Genomic DNA, 18,460 nt, shown 5'->3' with positions numbered 1-18,460 from the left:
TCCCTGTACAGCCACGGCTGAGTTTCCAAATTCCAAAGAACGCCAGCTACAAGTTCGCTGATGACATCACTATAGCAGTACGGATATTAAACAACAACGCGTCAGAATCTAGAAAGGCAATAGAGAGCTTGGTGGCATGGTGTATTGATAATGACCTCTCTCTCTAATCCAGCAAACGTAAAGGACTGATCACTGACTTTATGAAGAAAGGAGGGGAACACACCCCATCTACATCAACCGTTTGAGGGAGTGCAGAGCATCAATTCTCTCGGAGTGATGATAACTGACAACCTGTCCTGAACTTCTCACATCGGTCCGACGGTCAGGAAGGTTCAACATTACCTCTCCTTCCTGAGGTGATACAGGAAAATCAGCATGTGCTACATCTACAGATGCACGATTGAGAGCGTATTGTCCCGGTGGATAACAGCCTGGTACAGCAACTGCTCTACTCAGGATTGTTAGAAACTACAGAAGGTTGGGTGCACAGCTCTGACCAACACGGACTCTAACATCCCAACCATTGATTCCATTTACATGGCTCGTTGCCGCAGAAAGGCTGCCAACATCTACCCCAGATTTCTGAGGGAAGGGAGACAGGAAATATCTGGGGCATTAACAGATATCTTTGTAGCATCCTTGAATACGGCTGAGGTCGTGGAAGACTGGAAAATTGTTAAACCCCTTGTTTAAGAAAGGTAGTAGGGATAATCCAGTCAATTATAGACTGGTGAGACTGATGTCAGTGGTAGGGAATCTGCCAGAGAAGATACTGAGGGATAAGATCTACTCTCATTTGGATGAAAATAGTCTTATCCGTGATGGACAACATGGTTTTGTGCAGAGAAGGTCATGTCTTAACAACTCAATAGAATTCTTTGAGGAAGTGACAATGTTGATTGATGAGGGAGATACTGTGGATGTCATGTACATGGACTTCAGGAAGGCGTTTGGTATGTTTCCCCTCGGTCGGATTATGGAGAAAGTGAAAGTCACATGGTGCACGAGCTACGTGGAGAAAGAACGGGCTGGGCAACAGGAGGCAGAGAATAGTAGGGGTAGGGAGTTTCTCAAAATGGAGAACTGTGACCAGTGGTTCCACTTAAGATGTTTCTGGAAAGATACATGAATGGGCAGGAAACAAATGGATACAGATCCTTAGAAAATAGGCGACAGGTTTAGAGAGATGATTTGGATCGGCGCAGGCTAGGACCACCGAATAGCCTGTTTCTGTGCTGGAATGTTTTGTTCTAACATTATCAAAGACCCATCACATCCCAGTAATGGTCTCCTACATCCTCTTCCATCAGGCTAAAAGATATGGTAGCTTGAAAACACTGAGCAGCTGGTTCATTAAAAGTTTCTTCTTGACTGTTATTAGACTGATGAATGTACTTTCTAATCTCAGGTAATACTGATCTGGTTCATGTTGATCTCGCCTAGCGCATGCACTGAGCAGCGTAACATACATGCGTCTCAGACATGATTTACAGCCATTGTTCTGCACATCCTTGCTTACTATGATCAGCCTGTACACTTTGGTACAGGTCAAAGTAAATCCTCATCTTCCTCTCCCCAGCTCACTCCAAGCTCTCTCTGGTCCTCACCACCAGCACCTCCCATTCCCCACCCCAGCTCACTGTGACCCCATCCCCAGCTCATTGTGTGCTTTGTATCTCACTATTTCTCTCACACTGTCTGTTTCCTTGTATTTTCCTTTTCTCTGTCTTCTATTTCTTTCCCTGAACTTACTATCTCCCCTTCTCCCTGTCCATGTGACTGTTTGTTTCTTGTTTTGTTTCCTTTCTCTGTTTTACTGACTGTTATTCTGTTTCCCTCATTGTGTTCTCTTTCTCCTTATACGTGTCTGTCTAGTTCTCCCTCGTTGTGATGGTGATGGCTTCTCTATTGTTTTGAAGCATGTGATGGCTCTTTGGTTGGATGTTGGCAACATTGGTTAAATTTCAATTGTTGTCAAAACAGCAACCAGAACTTGGATATCCATTTAACAGCGAATTGCTACATCTCAATATTTTGGAACGGCCTTCTCCCACACTCTGCATACTGACAACTGAAAGCATTCTATTCATGTGCATAATAGTGTGATGGTAACAGCTCTTCCCAGGACCAGAAGAAACTACAGACGGTTGTGTGCACAGCCCAGACTATCATGGAAGTCAACCTTCCATCCATTTATACTTCTCATTGTGAGCCAAAGGCGGGCAACATTAAATATATCTCCAAAACCGTTAATGATCTCCTATAACCTCTTCCAAAAGGGAGAAGATACAGAGACTTGAAAACATGGACCAGCATGTTCAGGAACATCTTCTTTCTTACCTTAATTACCCTGACGAATTGACGTCTCTAACTTTTCATATAATATTAATCTTGCGAAAGTCGATCTTGCTTTGCACACCTCCTGTGCAGCTGTCACCTTGAGAGCCTCACTCTGTGTACGTGCCATTGAGGCTCAAGGTCTTCTCAAGGGCAATCAAATGAGTGAACTAATGCTGGCCCAGCCATCGATACCTATTTCACATTAATAAATTTAAGAAGATGATGACACTCAGCGAAGACGGACAAGTGGGATCAAATCACTTTAAACGCGGTCATAAATATATACAGGATTCCCTCGGTGTCTGAAGGTAGAGTATTCCTACAAAACCTTTCATAAACTGATATGGCATAAAGCAAAGCAGCATTAATTTATGTGGGAAAAAATCATCTTTCATGGTAGAAGTGAAAATCCTCTTCGGATTTCTTTTGGTTAGCGAAAACAGGACGTAATGGAAGTTTTTCGGAAAGGGAAGTGGCAAAAAGCGAATTTTTGAAAAGCGGGGTTTCCATGTACTGGCATGGGCAAGATATTCAGGAAGATGGGAAAAGTCAAAAATAAATGAGGTGGATCTCACATTTTATTTCCATCCCAGCTGATCATCATTCCCTTCGTTTGTTCTTTTTCTTCTATCTCTCTCTTTCTCTATCGATTTAGCTCACTCCTCCTCCCTTTCAAAGCAGACTTCCCTGTCCCCATCATTATTCACACTATTTTCCAACTGGTTTCAGTTCAGGAAAGCTCCCAGCGCTTTCTGTTCTTTGCTTTGCATTTCTTATGCAATTTCAGATCTCCAGCATCTTCTTTTATTTGTTTTAAGCTTCAAATTTGTTATTCCATGGGAAGTCGGCATCTCTGCCAGGGCAGACAATCACTAATTGTCCTGATTGTGAGGCCATTCCACAAGCCAATATAAAAGCAAGCACATTGATATGGGTCTGAAGTCACACTTAACCCAGACCAGGTAGTAACATTCGACTTCTTTAAAGTCATCAGTGAAACAGCAAGATTTTCAGACAAAATCTGGGTTTTATGGTTGTTTTTCTTGAAATTCACTTTTATTCCAATTCTTATCATTTTTATTGAAGTTCTGCCATCAGCTGTGGTAAACTTGAAAAAGTCGCATGAAACAATGTCTTTCGTTTAATAAGCGTTGCTCCTGAATTACATCAAGCGACATTCTTACTCTGATACATTGTCCTAATCATGAAGTAACGTCCGAGACAAGAACATTTTGTGATTGAAATACTTGTAACTGGAAAAGTGGCGAGATGAGGGCTTGAAACATAAAGTCTGAATATTACCAACGTGCAGACAATGGTTTGTTCAGGCACAGCACTGACGCAGAGATGGAGACTGGGGATATTATGAGCTGGTAGTGGACAGGGTTCGTGACAGAGAGAACAAGATACATAAATCAGTTCAGGGCCAAAAGGGATCTTGCGGTTGTCCACAGTTTTGTCCTCAGATGTGTGTAAGGGAGTGGTCTGCATTTCAGATGAATGGAGACAATTTAAATTGAAGATAATAGTTCCTTTCTTTGACAAATATAGATAACAGCAATTGCAATGAAGTTCAAAGTTGTTTATGGGATTAATGAATGGACAGAGGTAGAAAACACCAACAATAGCGAGAATAGGTTAGTAACACACCCTCCGCCCCGCACAAAATAATAATCAGTACTGCTAATATGCGATATGGTAGAAATTCCCAAGAAGAGAAAAATTTTGAAAAGTCCCAAGGAAAGCCTCCTCTCCATTGCTTTAATTATCCAGTCCATTATTCTCAGATTCAGATCTGTCCTCTCCACGTCTGTGCAGCTGCTTATCTCTGTTACTGTTGGAGCTGATGCATCTGCTCCGACACGAAGTAAAGCCCCTCACCAATAGGAGAGGGAAACCCTCCAGTGACACAGTTACAAGCATGAAGACTGACATCAATCACAGTCACTGAGCAAACAGTTCTAGCTTTCAATACAGCACATTCAGTTCACAATATAACTGGACTGGACTGGATGCTGACATCGCTGGCTATTGGTCACATCTCCCATCACTAATTGCTCTCGTGAAGTCAGTTGTGTGGGAGAATGATGGATGTTTTCTTTTCGCAGGCTAGATGATTCTGCTCGGTTGTACGTTTGCAATGCTGTCACCATCTTACCCCGAATCTCCGCCCCTCCACAAAAAAAGAAACACAATCAGGACGTTGTTACTGTGCTGATCTCTCCTCCAGGGGAAGAAACGCCAGCCAACACACTGTCACTGGGTACAGTTGCTCTGCGCATAGACGGGAAGTGTGGACTTCTCTGAATGTTCCTCTCCCTGCTCTAATAAAGAAACGTTGGACCTTTCATTCATAATATGCTTGAGTAATTAATTTATACAAATGGACAAACATTTTAATGCTGTTTTATTTGCTATAAAGCAGTAATTTTTACGCTTTTTCTCCTCAGTCCAAAACCAAAAGTCATTAAGACTTTTGAATTAATGAGTCAGGTTTGGCTGGGAGATAGGGCGGAATGGGGGCAGTGGCTGTGGAGACTGCATGGGGAGGACAATGATATTCCACATGTCATCAACACTCTTAACGCAAGATAGAAGTAAATATAGTTCACAACAAGGATATTTGATATTTTATATTCACCCCATTTAATCATTGGGAATACAGATTGAGTAGGGTCACCGCACCTGAAGCATTAACATTGATTTCCCTTCATAGCTACTGGCAGACCTGCTGAGCGTTCCCTCCAACGTCTGTTTTTGTTTGAGGTTGATCATATTGTTCATATCTTGCAGGATGCTTACAATTAAAAACAGATAGTAATAACAAAATGTGCAGGGCTATGGAGACAATACAGGAGAATAATATTAGAGATATCGCTCATTCCAAACTGGAAGAGACAATGGGCTAAGCTTTCACCACCTTTGTTGTAATAATTCTATGTTATGCATTGAAAGCATTTGTAGAGTGGGGAGACAAGCTTGTTCAATGAAGGACACAGAATGTTCCATCATCAATAATCTATCCCTATTATTTCATGAAGTTCAGCTGCCTCTAAAATATATTTTAAAAAATAGATCTCCTGAGATTTATAGGATGTTCAGAATTGTTTTTACTTTCTATCTTAAAGAAGAAGCAGATTTCGGTTGTAATGCAGGTGTCACAGGAATACGAACTGTAAGAGAACGAGAAATGACCACATTGCCCAAATATTACCAAGTTCAATGTGTAGACCTGTCAAGAAACATGAAATATAGAGATAATGGAAACATGAAATATAAACAGAAATTGATGGAGAACCAGAAAGATGAGGAAGTATCTGCAGAGAACAACAGAATTGACATATGTCATATGATGTGACACTGTTCTGAAAAGTACTATTAGAATCAAAGGTTAATTTTTTGCATCTCTGCTCAGATGTTGCCAGATCTACTGAGTTTCGCTCCAGCTCTTTTGAATTCTTTCTTCTTTCTATTGTTCCAGCGCAAGATGCCAAACCCAGTTTATCCTAATTTATTTACAAGGTTTATAAATAAAACATGCAGAGGGGCGGAGTGTAAAAAGTGAATTCAACTCTGTGTCGAAAATGCTATTCGTGGCTCCCTCATAAAATGTGTTAATTACATCAGTCATAAATTCACCAAAATAGGGAAAGCAAGAAACTGGAATTGTCAAATAATCCTCTGAATAACATCTGGAGAACAGGAAGGAAATCACGGCTTGTTTGGGATATTCAGAAATGACGATTGTGAGAATGTGGAGGTGAGGAGCAGTGAAATGATGATCAATGTTGTGGATGACACAAAGATGGGCTGGGTGGATCACAGTCAGGAGGGAAGTGTTAGGCCACAGGAGGATACAAACAAATTATTCAGTTAGCCAGATCAATGGCCTGATGAAATTTAACACCGATAAATTGGGAAGATGCAAGTCAGAAGTAACAAGACAAGTAAGTACTCAAAAGTGAGTTTGAAAGAGGAGGGCTAAATTTGCTCGTATGCGTTGTCTAGGAAGGTGGTTGAGGGAAGTAACCTTAAAAACGTTTAAAAAGCCTTTGGATGTGCAATTGTTGGCACAGATGTGATAGGCCTGTTTTTCATTGCATGATTCTTTGTAGTGGCAGCTATGAACACTCTGGTATATTCTGAAACAATAAGCAATGGCATTTGCTGCTTTGTTCCTTTGATGGTACTCAGTAAGTTTCGGTTTTACATAGCAGCAGCATCTCATGCAGCTTCAGCACTTACTCAACCAAAGTCAGCCCAGCCATCTCTGGGAACATCCAGAGTAATTCACATGCTCTGTGCAAGCATTGGCCAACAACAGCACTGACACTATTCTAGCTGTTTGCCACCATTATTATAGTTACAGCCATAATTTGAACACAGCTTTTCCTCCATTATAATAAACACCTCTAGCAATAAGGATGTTATTTCGCTGAACCATAATAAATTATTTCCCAGGTATTACCTTTGACAAACAGCAAGTTTTCTTGTGTTTTTTTTCTGCCAGTGGTTTCTCACAGAATTCCCCACCCCACCCTCTTTCCACTTTATCATTTTCTTGTGCACTGTCTCTCTGCTCTCAGACACCTCACTCCCTCACATCCCCCACAATCTCCATCCCTATTTATTAATCCCTGAAAAACTTGCGCCGAATCTCTATAATTTATTCCAACTCCCAACTCACATTTTGGACTGATTTGATTCCTTCTCTCAGCATGGTCATTAGACTGGCCGTGCCTGATGTCCTATTCACCTCGACCTTCTGCTCAGTTCCTGCTCTGCTGCTTTGGTTCTCCCTCTCCTGGTTTAGTCAAATCCATCTGACTTGCACGAGCACACCTCCCGACAAGGATGTTGGTGCTCATCCAGTTAAGATATAACCTGTATTCTTTGTATAGGTCCTCGCCTGTCTTGGAAGAGATCGCAATGATCCAACAATCTGAAATCCCCACCCTTGAACGAGCTTGTTACCAACGTGTTAAGCTATACTGCCTTCTTCATCCATCCCTCTTTTCCACATGGCACGGGAAGTAATCCAGAGATTATAGAGGATTGTTTTCTCTCTCTGTCTCTGCCACTCTCCGTCTGTACTCTCGCCCTCTCTCTCTCTCGCATCCACCCCCCGAAAAAAAGCACACACATTCAGAAGACAGACAGACACCAAATTACTTTGCAATACTAAGAATACAAACAACCTTAAAATAATGGGAATGATAACTGGAATGAAGGATTTAGTTTATGGGAGGATGAGAGAAAATGCGCTTCTTCTGGATGTCAGTTTGCTCGCTGAGCTGGAGAGTACATTTTCAGATGGTTCATCACTGTACTAGGGACCATTATCAGTGAGCCTCTGGTGAAGTGCTGGTGTTATGTCCCACTTGCTATTTATGTGTTTCGGTTTCCATGAGTCAGTGATATAATTTCCAGTATTGGTGATTTTATGTCCGGTTCTTTTTCTCAGAGAGTGTTAGACGGAATCAAAATCGATGTGTTCGTTGATAGAGTTCCGGTTGGAATGCTCTGCTTCTAGGAATTCTCGTGCGTGTTTCTGTTTGATTTGTCTTAGATGGACCCAGTCGAAATGGTGTACTTCCTCATCTGTATGTAAGGATACCAGTGATAGTGGGTCATGTCTTTTTTTTCTGGATAGCTAATGTTTATGTATCCAGGTGGCTAGTTTTCTGCCTGTTTTTCCAATGTAGTGCTTGTTACAGTTCCTGAAAGGGTTATTCTTCGTGGAGGAGAACAGACAAATATGTGAACTTATTGCGGTGCTCAAAAGTATGAAATAAAGTTGTAGAGTAAAACAGGAAATCTCTGTTTCCGTTAGTTGGCATTAGAGCATCAAGGAGTTCTCATTCCAAGACTGTTAACAAAAGAACTAGGTTTGAGATAAGGAAAAACTTCTTTATTATGAGTGTTGTTAGGATTTGGAATGGACTGCCTGGGAGAGTTGTGGATGAAGATCAAAAAGAGATCTGGATATGTATTTGGAAATATGAATTTAACAGGCTGCAGAGATAAGGCTAGCAAATGGGAGGGGCTTTGGAGACATTCCTGGAGCCGATGCACACACTCTATCATGTGTCTGATGTGAATAAAAGTCAGTATACGATTATTTTCCATTGTAAATGCTCGCGCATATCTGATTATTTAGTGCAACATAAGCATTTAAAATGCAAGTATTGCAAGACCATCTTCATTATATAGACTGATTATTGCTCAGAACATGAATATTTTAAATGTTGAATTCCAATTACGAAAACAAATCTGTCATTGCTTTGGCACAAGTCTCTTTGAAAAGGTCTGACTTTTCACTCACACGATAATATGTTTATCGTTTTTTTTCACTGTCTGCATTTCAAATTAAATAATATTTTTTATAAAAATTTAACGTTTTCAAATTATTGTTTACTAAAAATTGATAACACAAATCATTTATTTAGTTAAATATTCACAGTGCAAGTCGAATTATAGACATTTCTAATTCGCTGGAAAACAGCTGAAGCTTGTACATTTCATTGAGAAATTAAAGTGATTGAATATGTATAAATGAAAAAGAACGCTCATTCTATTTGATTGTTCAATCGTTTGCTCACACTACACATGTAATCATTCAGAAGCCAACCACATTCAAAATGTTGGAGTGACAATGCATTATTTTGAATCCTGACATTGTGTGTGTAATTCTGATCGCCAAAAGAGTTACATCCATGTTGTTTGTTCCATACAAAATAAAATGTACATTTTTTATTGTTGTGTTGAAAATCTTGTCAGGAATTCATATTTTTGATATATAAATATAGAATCAACCTAATTATTTTCAGAGATTATAGTTCAGTTGAATAATCCTATTCAGTTGAATGTCTTATTTTTGCCTAATTCACTCAACTTAGCAAACATCTGATTAATACATGGGTCACCCAACAGATTGTATCTGAAGAAAGAGCAGCAAATGACAAGTCAAGAATCACGTTAATAACTGAACTTGGCGGAGGCTGCCTGATGTAGGACACCACACAGACTGGCATTCAGGTGAATGGGACAATGCATAACATAACTGGAAGTTTTGGGCTAACGCCCCTCCCCAGCTTCCGATCTTACACATATCACTCCCTCACACATTCAACAATTGATAGGAATCCACAGGCTGGGTGTAACATAAAAGACAGAACAGTACAGCACATTGCAGACCCTTCGACCCTTGACGTCCTGCCGATCTTTTATCCTACGCGAGTTTCAGACTAACTGACATACCCAGACATGCTGGTCCGGTGACAGGTACAGTGCACATTCAGCCATTCTTACTTCCTGTTCTTTTCTGATGTGCAGCTGCCTTGAAATGTGTGTTCAAACCAAACAGATTGAATGAAATTCAAGCAGTCGAGACAACGTTCATGACTGTGTATTTCAATCAGGATTTAATGATGGATGAGATTCCAGAATAACATAATCAATGAATGAAACACAGGACAACACAGAAAAAGCAGTTGAGTACAACATGTGGTTCCAAGTAGACCTCATGGTGTTACCAATAGATTATCAATCCAGATCAATCAGCTCCTGTTCTTTGGAACCAGGTTCAAATCCCTCCACTGCAGATGGTGGAAATTCCATTCAGTAATTTTAAAATATCCCTGGAATTATGAATTTACCTATGAGAATAAAATCTTTGCCGATTTTTAGAAAAATCCATCTGGATCATTAATATCCTTCAATGAAGGAATCTTCTATCCTCACCTGGTCTGGCTGACATGCAAATCCAGACCCAAAGAACGTCATTGACTCCCAATCGCTCCCTGAAATGGTCCAGTGAGTCATTCACTTGTACCAATGGTTACAAAGGTTCAAAGAAAGGAAACCGACTGGACCACCTGGCATCAAACTGTGCATTGGAAAAGTCAACATTAGAAACATCACTGCAGAACCTCCAAAGTCTTCCTGACTATCATCTAAGGGGCAGTGCCAAAATTGGGAAAACTGCCTTACAGGCTATTCAAGCAACAGCCTGACATAGTCATACTCACGGAATCATACCTTACAAAAATAACCCAGCACCACCATCACCATCCCTGGATATTTCCTGCCCCAAAGGCAGGACCAATCCAGCAGAGTGGGCAGCTCTGGGAGTCTCCAGAATTGACTCCAGACCTAATGAAGTCCCATAGCTTCAGATTAAACATGGACAAAGAATTCTCTTACTGATTACCACGTGACGTCATTCCTCGCCTGAATCAGTGCTCCTCCATGTTAAACAACATTAGGAGAAAGCACTGACTGAGGCAAGGACACAAAGTGTATTCTGGCCGGGAGATTTCAAGGTCGACCACCAAGAATGCATTGGCAGCAGTACTATTGATCACGCTGGTCGGGTCCTAAAGGATATAGCTACTAGATTGGGTCTGTAGCAGGTGGTGAGGGAAAGAACAGGAGGGGAAAAAAAATCAAACATGACGTCATCCTTACCAATCTACCAACTGCAGACGTATCTGTCCATGACAGTATCGGTAAAAGTCTCGCGGTCACGTTCAGAATAAATTCTATTGTGGTGTGTGGCACTATCACAATGCGAAATGGCTCAGATTTTGAAGAGATCTAGCAACTCAAGACTAGCATCCATAAGACACTGTGGATCATTAATAGCAGCAGCACTGTCCTCCAGCACAAACTGTAATGTCACGACCCATCATATCCCCCCACTCAACCATTACCATCAAGGCAGAGGATCTACTCTGGTTCAATGGAGAGTGCAGGAGGGCATGCTCCGAGCAGAACCAGGAATATACAAAGATAAAATGTTAATCTGCTGAAGCTTCCAAACAGAAATACTTGCGTGCCAAATAATATAAACAGCAAGGGACAGACAGAACTGAGCTATCCCACAATGAATGCATCAGATTTAAGCTCCTAATCTGATCATGGATGGTGGTGGATGATCAAACAACTCACTGGAGTAGGAGTCTCCACAACTATCCCCATCCTCAATGATGGAAGATCCCAGAACATCAGTGCAAAAGTTAAGGCTGAAGCTTTCGCAGCAATCTTCAGTCAGAAGTTTTGAGTGGATGATCCATTCCGGCCTCCTCCCGTGGTCCCCATCATTACAGATTGCAGTCTTCAGCAAATTCGATTGACTGATATCAAGATACGGTTAAAGGTACTGGATACTGCAAAGGCTATAACCCTGATAACATGCCGACAATAGTCCTGAAGACTTGTACTCCAGAACTTCCCGCTTCCCTAGACAAGCTGTTCCAGTACAGTTACAAACAGACAATGGGGAAAACTGCTCAAGTTCTGTTCTGTACATAAAACGCAGGACCCGACCCAATACCGCCTCATCGGTCTACTCTCCATCATCAGTAAAGTGATGCAAGGTGTCATCAACAGTGTTATCAAGCAGCACCTGCTCAGGGACGCCCATTTTGTGTTCCACCAGGGTCACTCAACTCCTGACCTCATCACAGCCTTGGTTCAAACATAGAAAAAGGAACTGAATTCCGGGCCTTGACATCAAGGCTGCATTCTGCCAAATGTGGCATCAAGGACCCCAAGCAAAAACGGTATCTCAGGCCAACACTGCATTATTTGAGTCATACCTGACAGATAGGAAGATCGTCATTGTTGTTGGAGGTCAGTCATCTCAGCTCCAGAACATCTCTGCAGTAGTCCCTTAGGATAATGTTCGAGGTCCAAACATCTTCAGCAGCTTCAACAATGACCTTCCTTCCATCATAAGGTCGGGAGTGGGGATTATCCAGGCTTGGGCTGACAAGTTGCAAGTAACATTCGTGCCACACAAATTCAGTCAATGACCATCACGAACAAGAAAAAACATAACAATTTGTTTTTCAGCAGCATTATCCCCACTAAATTTCCCCACTGTCAAAATCCCGGGGCGTATTATTGACATAAACTCAACTGGACTCGTCACAGATAAGAGTAGATCAGAGGCTAGGAATACTGTGCGATTAACTCACCTTCTGACTTCCCAAAGCCTGTCCAACATTTACAAGACACAAGTCAGGAATGAGATGTAATAATCCTCACTTGCCTGACTGAGTGCAGCCCCAACAACACTAAAGAAGCTTGACACCATCCAGGACAAAACAGCCGATTTGATTTGCACCACATCCACAACCATTTACTCCATTCACCACGGTCGCTCAGGAACAGCAGTGCGTACTATCTACTCGACACAATGCAGAAATTCCACAAAAATCCTCAGAGAACTCCTTCCAATTTCACGAACACTTCCATGTAGACTGACAAGGGCAGTCGACTTTTGAGAACACCACCAACTTCAAATTCCCCTCCAAACCAGTCAACATCCTGATTTGAAAATATATAGCAGTTCCTACCCTGTTGCTGGTTCAAAACACTAGAATTCCCTTCTTAATCAATAGTGGGCCAACGCACAGCACGTAGATTGAACCAGTTCGAGAAGGTAGCTCACCACCACCTTCTCAAGGGCAACTCGGGACGGGCAAGAAATGCTGGGCCCATCCAGTGATGCCCACATCCAAAAAATATTTTTTTTAAATAAATATTTCCAAGTCGAGCATCTTGATGGGACAGATTATCTGATTTGAACACGAACAGGAAAACAGTGTTTCTAATAGTGAATATTTTAGACTTTTTCTGTTATTGGAAAGGTGTTCCGTATTCGATGACATATTGTTGCTGAGTGCTGTGATAAATTGCACCTTTTTAGTTAAAATCAACAATACTGGTGTAACAGGCTCAATCCTTCAAAATTACAAGATTACAAATGACAATCATAATAGAGACAATGTACTCCCGCCAGGTAAGACTCACAGATAGTAGCTTACATTCAACAGATTTATGGACTACTGGCTGCACTGAATCCTCCCGCCGTCTCTATCACAGGGGTTACCATTGACCAGAACGTGAAGTCAAATCAACTTATAATTACAAGAGCAGATCAGAGACTTACAATTCTGCACTGTGCTGGTTTAGCATTGTCTCTCTGTCTAGTGGAAATATGTTCTACACACTGACTGTATGAATCTTTGCAGTAATCGATCAGTTTCAATCAGATCCCCCCCCGCCATTCTTCTAAGTTCCATCGAGTACACACACTGCCGCTCATATGACAAGCCGTCATCCCTCAGCAGTTTACAATATGCCAAATGCTGTCTGACCATTGCCCATTATATTCTCAACAGTATGTCTCCTCTCTTGTATTCTTGTTCTCTTGAAATGAACGTAAACATTGCATTTGCTTTCGTAACTGCCAACGGAACCTGCACATTAACCATAAAGGAGGACGAGTGCTTCAAAATTCTTTTGCGCTTCAGATTGAATGGATCCTATTAGAACATAGAGTCTGCCTCTATTCCGCCTATCAAAGTGCATAATCTCATACGATTCCATTGTGTGTTCCATCAGCCACATGTTTTCCCACAGGCCAAAACTGTCCAAGTCTTTCTGCACCCTCCCCACTTCCTCAATATCATCTTCCCAGCAAACCATCGCTGCATCATCTTCAAACTTAGCAAAACTGCCCTCAGCTCCTTTGTCCAATTTGTCCATATATAATACATTTCCTGGCTCCCTAAGGACTGTCCACGATCTACAAGGCACAACACTCAAGGTGCTTGACTCCATTCATGTAAAAGCAATGGCTTGAGTGTAATTACACCTGCAAAGTCTTCACTACCTGCTCCACTGACTCTCAGTAGAAGCACACCCTGCCCCGTTTTGTGGTGAGTTTACTTCATTATGGCGCACAATCCCAGTCTATTGATGGCATTCTGTCTGGACAAACTGTGTGTTGATGACAATGGTGGGAGGTGGGGGAAGGAATGTCTATGATGAATGACTGTGTGACTGCCAGGCTGAAACCTGCCCCGACAGCCCCGGATGTATCTGTGCCCGCTGTCACCGCTGCAGACATGGTCAGTCTTCCTGAGAGTCAAGGCAAGGGAAGCGACAGACCTAGACGATGTTCCCTGCTGTGTACTCATAGGCAATGAGGACCAACTGGTAGAGGTATTCATAGACAACTACAGCTTCTCCCTCTTACAACCCGAAGTCCCAACCCGCTTCGAGAAGACCACCATCATCCTCGTAAGTGAGAAAGCACATGGAACGTGCCTTAATGACGACCGCCCAGTGGCTCTGACCTCAATAAACATGTAGTGATTTGAAAGGCTGGTTATGGCCCACATCACCTCCAGTCTCCCAGCCTGACCTGATCCCTTATAATTTGCCTTCTGATTTAACAGGTCCAGAACGGATGCCATACCCCGATCCCTGCACTCATCCCTGGGACATCGAGACAACAAGGACACTTACACCAGACTCCTGCTCACTGACAAGAGCCCCACCTTCAACATCATCATCCCCTCCAGACTGATCTCAAAATTCCGTGACCTTACTCGCGGCTCCACCCTCTGCAACCGGATCCCCCGGTTTCAGACCCACAGATCACAATCTTTGAAGAGAGGTATCTGCACCTCGACCACAATCACACTCAACACTGGATACCCCAAGGATGCGTCCTCAGCCCCCTACTGTACTCCCTGTACACATACGGCTGTGTCCTCAGCCCCCTACTGTACTCCCTGCCCACACACGGCTGTGTCCTCAGCCCCCTATTGTACTCCCTGCCCACACTTCGGCTGTGTCCTCAGCCCCCTATTGTACTCCCTGTACACACTTCGGTTGTGTCCTCAGCCCCCTACTGTACTCCCTGTGCACACACGGCTGTGTTGCCAAATTCCAAACAACGCCAGCTGCAAGTTCGCTGATGACATGCCCATGTAAATACAGGTATCCCCTGCTTTTCAAAAGTTCGCTTTTCCCCGCTTCCCTTTCCAAATGACCTACATTAGGAAATGTTTTTGCTAATCAAAATAAATCCAAATCTTTTACGAAGATTGCCGAATTTTTTCCCATACAAATGAATGCTTCTTCACTTTACACCATATCGGCTTATGGAAGGAACACTGTACTTATACTCGCAGAGCAGTTACCATGTCACACGAATAGAATGCTTTCAGTTGCCAGTATACAGAATGACAGTAAAGAGAGACAGCTCATTCTAAGCTGGAAGAGACAATGGGTTGAGTTTCTGCAACCTTTCCTGTAATAATTCTGTGCTATATATTGAAAGCCTATGGAGTGGAGGGGGCGGGGGTGCGGGGGTGGAGACAAGCTTGATCAATAAAGGACACAGACTGTTCCATCAACAAAAATCGATTCTTATTATATCATGAAGTTAGTTGCAATGAAAAGTGTTTTAAATCAAAATGGTTTTCTGAGATTTACAGGATATTCAGAAATATGTATTTTTTCTCTTTGAATCTTATAGAAGAAACAGATTTCGGCCTGAATACACGTGTCACAGACACACCAACTGTAATAGGACCACAGTGTCCAAATATAACCAAGGTCAGCATATGGACCTGTCAAGAAACATGAGATATAATGATATGCAAACATGAGATACAAACGGAAAATGGTGCAGAAACGAAATAAAAACATGAAGAAGTATCTGCAGAGAGAAATAGAGTTAACGTATTGATTATGGTGTGAAATTTCTGAAAAGTCAACGGTTAATTCTGTGCATCTCTGCTCAAATTCTGCCAGATTTGTTGAGTTTTGCTCCAGCTCTTTCGATTTCTTTTTCTTTCTGAACTGTGACAAATTGTCTGATCTGAACGATAACAGCAAAGCCCCTGTCTCACTGGGATCTCGAGTAATTTGTTATGGACATTAAATGAAAAATTAAAAAGTTCCTATGTTTGACAAGGCTCTAAATATTGATGACGTATTGGATTGTGAGTACTTGTCATGAAAATGTTGAAACAAAGACAGAAGTTGCTTCTAAAGCTCAGTAGGTCAGGAAGAGAAATCACAGTTAACGTTTCGGGTTCAGTGACCCTTCCTCAGAACTGATGGTAGCTAGAAAAATGTTGGTTGATATGCAGAAGGGGCTGGACAGTTGTTAATGGAGATTGTTAGTGGCAAAACATAGAGGGTGTGTAATGGAAGGCGATGTGAGAACTAGGCCTCGTGTATTATTGGTTGGGGGCGAGGACATTGGGGAGTTCAGGGCCGAAAATAATTGAACTTGATTTTGAGTCTGAAGGGCTGTAGGGTCCTCACACGGTAAATGAGGCGTTGTTCTTCCAGTTTGCACAGATTTTTCCTGGAACACTGCAGCAAGCCTGACATAGAGATATTGGCCAGGGAACAGGATGTGGTATTAAACTGGCAGGCAACTGGAAGCTCAGGGTCATTTGTCTAGGTTCACTTTGGATGTTCAGTGAAGAGGTCACCCAGGCTACCGTTAGTTTCCCCAATGTAGAGAAGACCACATTGTGAGAAGCGAATCGAGTAGACTAATTATGGAAAATGTTGGTTAGGTGCTGCTTCATCGGTACGGTGTGGTTGGGCCCTTGGATAGTGAGAAAGGAGGACAGAAGTGCGAACGTGTTACACTTTCAGCAGGGGAAAGTGAAGTGAGCCTGTGTTGGGGGTGAGGGCTGGGTAATGGGAGTGAATAAAGTGTGAACCAGGGTGTCCTGGTCCCTCCAGAAGGCAGTCAATTTTGAGGAGGAAAATATGTATCTGGAGATGGCATCTTGCTGGAGGTGGGGGAAATGGAAATGTTTGCTTGAACTCAATCTGTTCATTCAGAATGTTCAATGTGACATTGGTTGTCTTAATTTCTCTGCATCCACTTCATGTGAATGCGGGTGGGATGGTAGACTAGGACAAGAGGAATTCTCTCGCTGTCGCAGGAGGGTAGAGAGACGGTGAAAATAGAAATGCAAGAGGTAGGTCAGACCTGGTTGAGGGCCCTCTCGAGAACAGTGCTGGGAAATTTTCAGTTGAGGAAGAAGGTGGATATTTTGGAAATTGACATCATCAGAAGCAATGCGGTGGAGACAGAAAAATTGGTGGAATGGAATGAAGTATTAGTAAGAAACAGATTGTGAGGGTGTATATTCCAGGTAGCTGTGGGAGTCAGTTGGTTAATACTGGATATTAGTGGCCTGTCGATCCACAGAAATGGAAACAGAGATGCCGAGGAAAGGAAGAGATGAATCAGATAAAGACGAGGTGCAAGTGAGGGAGGGATGTAAATTGTAAGTGAAATCGATGTTTTTTTTTCAAATTCATGACAAGAGAGAGAAGCAGAATCGATTATATAATCTATGCATTGGAGAAAGAGTTGTGGATCGGTCAGGAATAGAAGTGGAACAGGGAATTGTCTATGTACCCCTTGAAGAAACAGGTATGACTGGAGCCCACGTGTGTATCCATGCACCCCCTCTGTGTGGCAGGAGTAGGCTGAAGCAATGGGTCTGCCAGGGCAGTTCTGTTTGTGGATTTTCAGGAGGAGATCGAAGTGAGCTCTGCTATCAGAGGACCATCAGCTTGGGGACCGTTAGGTGGGGGCAAGTACGGTGTGAATGACCAGATGAAATGTGGTCAATTATCATAGTTGATACAATGGCCTGATGTGCCAGGGTCGGGTCATGGTCGGGTCCAGCAGGTGATATGAGGAGATAACTGAAAGCTGGCCCTCAGTCTCTGAAATGTCGAGGTCAGTCCACCAGACTACAGCAGCATCACCCTTACCAGCACAGGCCGAATAACAAAGTCAGGTTTGGATCAAAGCACACGGCGTTCAGCCTGTTCAGAGGGTGGTTTGTTGGATTGGGTGAGGGGATGCAGATAAATTAAGACAATCAAGATCACATCGAACATTCTCAATGAACAAATTGAGTTCAAGCAAACAGCAGAAGGAGAGGTCCAGGTGGAGGAAGAGTATTGGAGCTATTCGAAGAGTCTGTGGAACAGGGAACAGGGAACAAGAAATGGGCGCCGAGGAGAAGATGGTGGCAGAAAAGTTCAACGTCATGCCGTACCCGAAAATTATTAAAGTCGTAACACAGCGGGATAACGCTGAGACCATTGTTAAGTACAGAACATTCAACATCAGAGTGTGGAAGGGTAGGAGGGAGGGTGAAGGTACGACAGGAGGTGCATTTGGGGGAGGTGATGCAGTCAGAGTGCAAGGCACGGGTGGGGAGTCAGGTTCCAAGGGGTCATAGGTATCTCTGTGTTATTGCATCCT

Source organism: Chiloscyllium punctatum, chromosome 19, assembly GCF_047496795.1.
Source record: "Chiloscyllium punctatum isolate Juve2018m chromosome 19, sChiPun1.3, whole genome shotgun sequence".
NCBI classification, from domain to species: domain Eukaryota; kingdom Metazoa; phylum Chordata; class Chondrichthyes; order Orectolobiformes; family Hemiscylliidae; genus Chiloscyllium; species Chiloscyllium punctatum.
Note: the sequence above shows the minus strand (reverse complement) of the source record.